Raw genomic sequence first — 7931 nt, 5'->3', positions numbered from 1 at the left:
CTCCTCTGCCTGTGCGTGGCATCATCTTCCTTCCTGCAGCAGAGTCTGGAATGGAGCACCTGCTTCCTCTGGGAAACGCCGCCTTATGCCCAGCCTCTCCATCCACTTTTGGCGAAAGGAAGAGGGACAGCTGGATCAGGTGGGGCTGTTCCCCACTGGGGTGGTGGCGCCTTCAGGAGGGAATGCTTGTCAAAGACATGGCTAAGAATCAGGAAATCCCTATAAACATTTTGGGAAGGCCAGGGCCCTCCCTTCTCCAAACTGGTGCCCTTTCTGTTCTACCCGGCGACTGGAAAATCGCAGGAGATCTCAGGCCCATGGTGCAGTTTGGGCGGCCCGTCAGCTGATGCCAAATGCCTTCCTGCAGGGGCTGGCCTGTAGCTGCAGCCAGGCCAGGCTGGGAAACAGCCCTGCAGGGCGTGAAAGCAGCAGCGGTGCAGTGAGGCTGCCATGGATCCCTTTCCGCTGTGCCAGGCACGGCGTGTCCAGATGTGCAGCCAAAGCCCCCGGCTGCTGACTCCCAGGGGAAGCATGAGGGAAATGCACCCACCTTGTCCTGCCTGCAGCATTTCCTTCAGCATTTGCCTCATGTTTTCGGATGGATCATGGGGTTTCTGGTGTCCTGTAGCTTTGTTCTTTCCCCTCGGAGGACCTTGGAGCAACAGAATTCCATTTCCCAGGAACAGATCCCACAAAAGCAGGGCTCAGCCTGTGGGGTCAGCAGGGACACACTACTCACCTCTGCGATGGTTGCCAGGCTTCCGTGTAAGAATCAGCAAAGGAGCTGGAGAAGTCCTCCCTGCAGACACACCTGTAACTCAACAGCCACAGAAGCTTCTGCCATCTCTGCTGATCTGCACGGGCACCACTGAGCCGCAGCAGTGGTGAGGGGATCGTGCAGGGCGAGGGCACACACGTGCATGGTTCTGTGCTGGCACCTGCAGCGCTGCCTCCCTGGCCCAGCTTTGGGCTCTGAGCTGGCAGCTCTCCCAGGGGAAAGGCCTTGACCTACCCTCAGCATCTCCCAGAGCCTCAGTCCTGGACGTGGCTTGGGAAGCTGCACCACCTTCACCAGCAGGTTCAGCTGCAAAGAAAGGCAGGACAGAAGACCTGTAAATCCACCAACAGAAACACCAGCCAAACCTCACTAAAATGTCACCACTACTCCTTGAAGTAAAATAGACTGATGCATGTTAATACCTAAGCTTGTAAGCTGTAAAACCCATTGTTATGAGAAGTAAAATATTTTATTTTAAACTGTATTATTCATGAGGTTGTTTTAAGTGAACTGAATATTTAAGGTGTGATATGCAAATTTATTTCAAAAAATAAAATATTTTAGTGCTTTTGTTATAACAGACAAAAGAAATAGAAGCAAAAGCTAATGAAACACTGTAAAGAATATATTAGAACAATAATATGATTCGTGAAAAATTGGAAAAACAAAAGTATATAAGATACAAACCAGATTTAAGTTCCAAGAAACACTAAAAGTAACATTAAATCAGATAGGATATAACAAAAGCTGTTAGATATTTAATAAGGATCAAATTAAAATAAAGGAAAAAAGCCAAGTATAGCTGAAAGAAAGAGAAGTGTACAGACTAATTACAACTTTAGAGCTAAAATGTCAAAGAAATAAAACTATAACAATTAGAAATAAGCAGATGCTATCCTAAATCCTGAAAAACAATTTAAAAGGCTCTTATAAATCTTATGAAGTAAATACTGAGAATGAGACGAATGACACCAGTGACTAGATCCCAAGGTGTAAGCTCTGCTACCAAGAAGATACACATCTTGGCCCTTTGGCTGCAACCCAAAGGGGCTTTGAGAGAGCTAGAGTGTTAAAACTGCAGAGGATTATTGTCACTGTATTAGTCATCCAAGCCCAAAAAGAATGAGCCATATGCACACTCCCAAGTTAGTGCAGTACGCTATAATTTTAACAAATTCAGAAGGTGCACTATGAGTAGTAAAAGACACTGGAATAAAGAAAATGTGAAATAGAGCAAAAAGAATAAAATGGCAAAATTTGTAAGCAATATATTAAAACTTTTTGTTCTGGAAGAGCTAGAGAAGAAATAAATCCTGAGAGTAGAATAAAGCAAATTGCTCAAGAATTAGAAAACAAGAACATGAGACAGTTATAAAGACACATTTTAGCAGGCAACATAAGAAAACATGAAAAATTTATTTTACAAATATTACCAGCCTTAAACGACTATGGAGTCAAAATATATCTAAAGTACAATAAGCACATGCATTGATATAAAAAAATATAATTGACAATTCAAAGAAAAGAAATTAAAGATTTAGAATAATCTACCTTATGAGAAGAGCTGTTAATTTTATACCCTGACTAGTAGTATAAAAGTGTAGTTGTTAAGTTTTATAAATACTAAAAATAAAATTAGAAAATAAGTAAGCTTTGTCAAAGTGTATCCTAAAAGTACAAAATTAATAAATTAATAGAGAAAGGGAGGGATTCTGATAGATTGTATGTACAAATTCATGCTGAGACTACAGTAATCTCGCCTAATGAAAATCCTAGCATACCAAAAGAGGGTTCAGGGCAATCAATATGCACCAAAATCCTAGCCTGAATATTCATCCGCGGAAATGCTGATTCCAGAAGATTATTTGTCTGACCAAATCTCAGCAATATGCATTCGACATGCATCATCTATAAGATAAATGTGTGCCTCCTAGAACGCATATTCCAGGAGATTTTCTTCTAACAATGTGAATTATTTACCAGTTTTTGGGAAACTCTCAGCAAGAGCTGCAGCAAGAAAGGAAAAACTACATGAAAATGCAAAAAGGATAAGATCAACCATAAGAAAGCAGAAAAACGGCTGCCCCCAACAACCCTTGGAGGTTGGAAATGTACAAAAACCTTGGTGAAAGCTATCCCTTCGTGATGCACAGGGGAGAGAAATGCCCCACCTGTCTCACCTGACGCTGTCAGCCTGCTTCAGGGCCAATCTGATATTTGCTTCTAGACATTCTAAGACTGTATTTTAATTATGAAATAAATTCTCCTTATTAATCAAAAAAAGCTAATTATTTAAAACATGCGGGACTCCTGGGACCCTCATCAGGGACCCCAAAAATATCCCTTTGTGCCTCTTCAGGTCCAGGCCCAGATGATCCCCCGGAAGGAAATGTGCCCTCAGCCCAGGGACACTCAGCATGGGCTCCCCCATCCCCTCGGGGCCTCGCCGCTGGGCACAGCAGCCCCTGCCTGGCTCCTGCCTGCCCACACCGTGGCCATCCACGGCTGCTCCTGGGCACGGAGCTCAGGCAGTGCTGCTGCCAGGTGGGCTTTGCTGGTGCTACCACCAGGACAATCTGGTCACAGCTGCATCTCTCTACTGCAACAGAAGAGCTGATTTGGGAAGTGCTGTGCTGCCCCATTTCTTCAGCCCCACTAGCTGCCCACACCCACAGTGGCACTGGGCCGCCCCCAGAAAACTGTCGAATCTGGGCTGTGGCTGCAGGGCACAGCTGCTCTACAGCACAGGTGGACTGCCTTGGGGGTAGGACTGCCCTGAGGGTAGGGACAAGGAACAGGGTGAGGTCTGCTCGATGTTTTCCTAAGGTGATTATTCTACAGACCATCAGGGGCAGGCCAACACTGCATTAAAGGCATACATCAACTTACAAACTTGGCAGGGTCCCAGGGCAGGATACAATCTTTAGCCAATTGGGAGAAACTGAGGGTGGAACACCAGGCGGGGAATACAAGGTTTAAACCAATTGGGGATTACAGGGGAGGGGAAGAACTTAAACAAACCAATGGGATTCCGAAGGATACAAAATTGATAGGGAAGTCTCTAGAGCAAGGGGCAGGCTTGGAGAGGGACTGACATGCAATGAGAGGAGGAACAGTGAACAAAAGGGCAGGTCTTTGGAGAGATGGACAAGTGGGGCAAAACCAACATCACATGGGGGAAAGGAGCAACCCATTGGTAATAAAATATGCTATAACAATAGAAAATAAGGGGAGGGGTATAAAACTGACTGCTAGGACTGAATTACAGTCAAACATTTTGTTATATTTCTCCAATTACTGTATCATGAAAGAAAACCAAGCAAATTAAATGTTGCAGCAATTTTAATGAAGTAGCTGAAAAGTATATGAAATTCAATCCACTCAAAATATTGACAATATAATTTGGTTATGATAAGGGATAATTTGGTTCTTATAATAGCGCATAAGGAAAAATAACCGTGCGGGGTACACGGGGGGTATGGAGGGCAGGGCTTGACCCCTGTCCCCTCACATACAAATTGCCAAGCCTAAAATTCTCCTTTTTACCGTGTACATCATCACCATCTCCTCCCATTTTCAATTTGTCACACTTGTATCTCCACCTTCATTATCACTTTTACCACGCATGCTCCACCGTTTTTTAGGTGGTTGCACTGTTCTTTGGGGTCATCTCTGATGAAGGCCTCTCCTCTTCCTCGATGTCCTTTGATTCACCTTTTGGATTACACATGCGCACCAAGCTGGTATAATGTAAGTCAAAGCTAATATCATACAAGCCAATACTATGTTCTAGCATCAAAGCAATAAATCTCCTATAATTAACATTTTCCTGGATGTCCAACCAAACTTTCCTCTCTTCCAACTAAATTCAGTAATACTTATCTCTTTCTTCTTCCTGTTCTGAACATCTGCAGGAGAAGGGGGGGAGCCCCTCCTCTCCCTTTCTTCCTTGGCATTACACCTTCTAACTGTTCTACTGTTTCCAAATATTAATTATTATATCAATATTGATTACTTTACAATTTTATCAGCAGGAATCACACCTATTTATTACAACATGAACTGCAATGGAGAAGCTCTGAGTCAAGGCTCGGATGAGCTCTTCAAATAATTTCCTGGCAGAAACAGATAGCCAAACTTGCCCTTATCCCATGCAAACAGAGGGTTCCAAAAATAGCAACACCTTCCCAGGCCTTCCTGGGCATGGGGAAGACGTGTTGTGGTGCTGGCTGCATCTGTGGGAGCAATGGGGAGCGTGTGCCCGTGCTGTGCTGCACTGCTGAGCTGGCAGCACGGTGGATACGGGCAGGACGTTCTCTGTTTCCCCCAGAGCTGGGGCCTGCAGGCACCTTGCCGCCCCTTGGCACAGGCTGTGCCAGCCAACAAAGCCCAGCAGGCCGGGAGGAGAGCCCGGGGGCAGCGCAGCTGCTTGGGCAGTGGCTGCTGCCAGGGACACGGGCCAAAGCCATCCCTGAGCAGCCACTGCCAGCCCTGGCCCTCCCTGCCCCGTGACAGCTCCCCCAGCCCCAGGGGACAGGCTCAGGCCCTGTCAGGAGACACTGGAGCAATCACCTGCTGTGCCAGTGCCTGGAACTGCCTGTTCTCCTGCAGAAGAGGCTGCCACTTAGCCGCTGCTTCTTCCTGGAACAGCCACCTTCTCTGTCAGCTTTTGGGTCATCGCTGGAGAAAGAAAAGGGACAGATGGATCAGATGGGACAGTTCCCCATGGGGAGGTGTCGTCTTCAGAAGCTAACACTGGTGAAAGTCATGGACAAGGATGAGGAAATCAGATGAGCTTTTGGGATTGGACAGGCCCCTCCCTTCTCCAAACCACCACCTCTCGTGATCTGCCTGGAGACTGGGAAATTGCAGGGGATCTCAGGGTGGGCATGGCCCATGGTGCAGTTTGGGCTCCCTGGCAGCAGATGCCAAATGCCTTCCTGCAGAGGCTGGGCAGAAGCTGCAGCCAGGCCAGGCTGGGAAACAGCCCTGCAGGGCGTCAAAGCAGCAGCAGCAGCAGCGGGGAAGCGAGGCTGCCATGGATCCCTTCCTGCTGTGCCGGGCACGGCGTGTCCAGATGTGCAGCCAGAGCCCCCAGCTGCTGAGTCCCAGGGGCAGCATGAGGGAAATGCACTCACCATGGCACCTCTCCAGATCACTCAGCATCTTGTGCAGAGATTTGGCTGCCTCCAGAGACTTGCTGTCTCCTGTGTCTTGGTTCTTCCATCTAGGGGGACCTCAATGGAAAGTGATTCAATTTCTCCTTCAGGCCTGAGTGGCAGTGAGGGCACCTGGGTGACTGGTGCCCTCCAAGGCACTCCCTCAGCTCTGCCTCCCACTCAGGAGCACAGGTGGTTTCTCAGTGAGCTTTGCTGGGGTGGTATGTGCAAAGTGGTGAAGTATTGGTGGATCAGGCTCTGATGTTGTACAGTTCAAGAAGCTGATGACATAGAGAGCCTTGCAAAGTCTTTCAACTGGAGAAATGATTTTTGTTTCTCTCTATTGCTGATTGAGGACTCTTTTGAGGGTTTGATGCGTCCTTTCTAGGATGGATTGTCCTGTGGGGTTTGCAGGTATACCTGTCTTATGTTCTATTCCCCAGTCACTGAAGAACTCTTTCAACTTGTGAGAGGTATAGGCAGGTCCATTGTCTGTTTTGATCTCCTTTGGTACTCCCAGGGTAGCAAAGGCCAGGAAAAAATGTTTTATGGTGTGCTGCGCAGTTTTTCCTGGTTGTGTTGATCCAAGTACTGCTCCTGAAAATATATCGACCGATACATGCAAGTATTTTGACTTTCCAAAAGGTGCAAAGTGGGTTACATCTGTCTGCCACAGCTGGCAGCTGTTTAAACCTCGGGGATTGACTCCCATCCCCATAGATGGTATCTGGTAGTTTTGACGGTTCGGGCACGTGGCAACAATAGCTCCTGCTTGATCTTTTGAATGCTTGAACATTCTGATAAGGACAGGCACATTTTGATGAAAAAACGCATGTGACAACTTTGCCTGGGCAAAGATGTTAGGGACATTAGCAGTCTCTATTGCCATGGCTAAGGTGTCTGCTTTCCTGTTCCCTTCTGTAATGAAACCTGGGAGGTCAGTGTGTGACCTCACGTGCATTATATGGTAAGGTTGTTTTCTGTGGGAAATTAAGCGTGTTAATGTAGAAATCAATTGGTATAACTTTGGATTGGAAACCTCTTTGAGAAGAGCATGTTCTGCTCTCATAGCTATGCCAGCAACATAAGCTGAATCTGTGACCAGATTAAAAGGTTCGTTTTTGAATTTCTCAAAGACTCTGATAACAGCTGCTAATTCTGCAATCTGTGGAGAGCGCTCCACTATTTCCGTGTCAGATTCCCAGTTTTGGGTCTTAGGGTCTTTCCATGTTATTACCGACTTGTGGGATGACCCTGAGCTATCTGTGAAGATGGTTAGAGCTTTGAGAGGTGTTCTACTTTGGATTAATTTTGAGGTCAGATGAAATGTTACATCACTATTAAAAAGCTTATGTTTTGGGATATGTACTGAAATTTGGCCTGTATAGCTGTCTAAGGCATACTGGAGATTTTCATTGGTCTGGAGCAAATGTTCCAGGTCCCCAGTGGTCACTGGCAAATATATGCATGTGAACTCACACCCTGCAGGGGAGCGGAGGCAAATTGTAGCTTTTTTGTTAAATGTGCCATAATTTCTTGGAAGGTGGTAATTGTCTTTGTGGGTTGGTTATTTGTAAAGATCCATTCCAGTATTAGTAAAGGGTCTCGAAGTTGAGTGTCCCATTGGAAGATCAGTCCATAGAACCAAGGTGCTTTTCCCAGAATGACGAACTGGAAAGGCAGGCTGGGCTCAAAGCGATGGGTTTTGAGTGAAGACAGGGCTTCTTGGACCTTGGTGATGGCATCTCGGGCTTCTGCTGTAAGAGTGCATGGAGAGTCCAGATCCTCCTTGCCCCAAAGAAGGTTGAACAGTGGAGCGAGGTCCTCTGTTGTAATTCCTAGCAGTGGACGTACCCAGCTGATGGATCCGCACAGACTGTGTAAGTCTCTCAGAGTTTTTGGGTTGTCTCGGATGGCGAGCTGCTGGGGTATGATTGTCCTTTCCCGGATCTGGAGTCCAAGGTACGTCCATGGGTTGGTGTACTGTATTTTGT

General features: G+C 46.5%; 1 long non-coding RNA gene across 1 annotated transcript; it reads right to left on the bottom strand.

The window, feature by feature from the left end:
- Positions 1-860, bottom strand: LOC135307672 (uncharacterized). Its single transcript, XR_010368362.1, has 3 exons — positions 740-860; positions 551-652; positions 1-105 (listed from the first exon to the last, which is right to left on the bottom strand). It is a non-coding gene; the product is annotated as an uncharacterized LOC135307672 (long non-coding RNA).
- Between the last annotated feature and the right edge of the window lie 7071 nt (positions 861-7931).

Source organism: Passer domesticus, chromosome 9 (genome assembly GCF_036417665.1).
Source record: "Passer domesticus isolate bPasDom1 chromosome 9, bPasDom1.hap1, whole genome shotgun sequence".
Taxonomy (NCBI): domain Eukaryota; kingdom Metazoa; phylum Chordata; class Aves; order Passeriformes; family Passeridae; genus Passer; species Passer domesticus.
The sequence above is the reverse complement of the archived record's forward strand: the minus strand, read 5'-3'. Positions and strand labels throughout refer to the sequence as shown.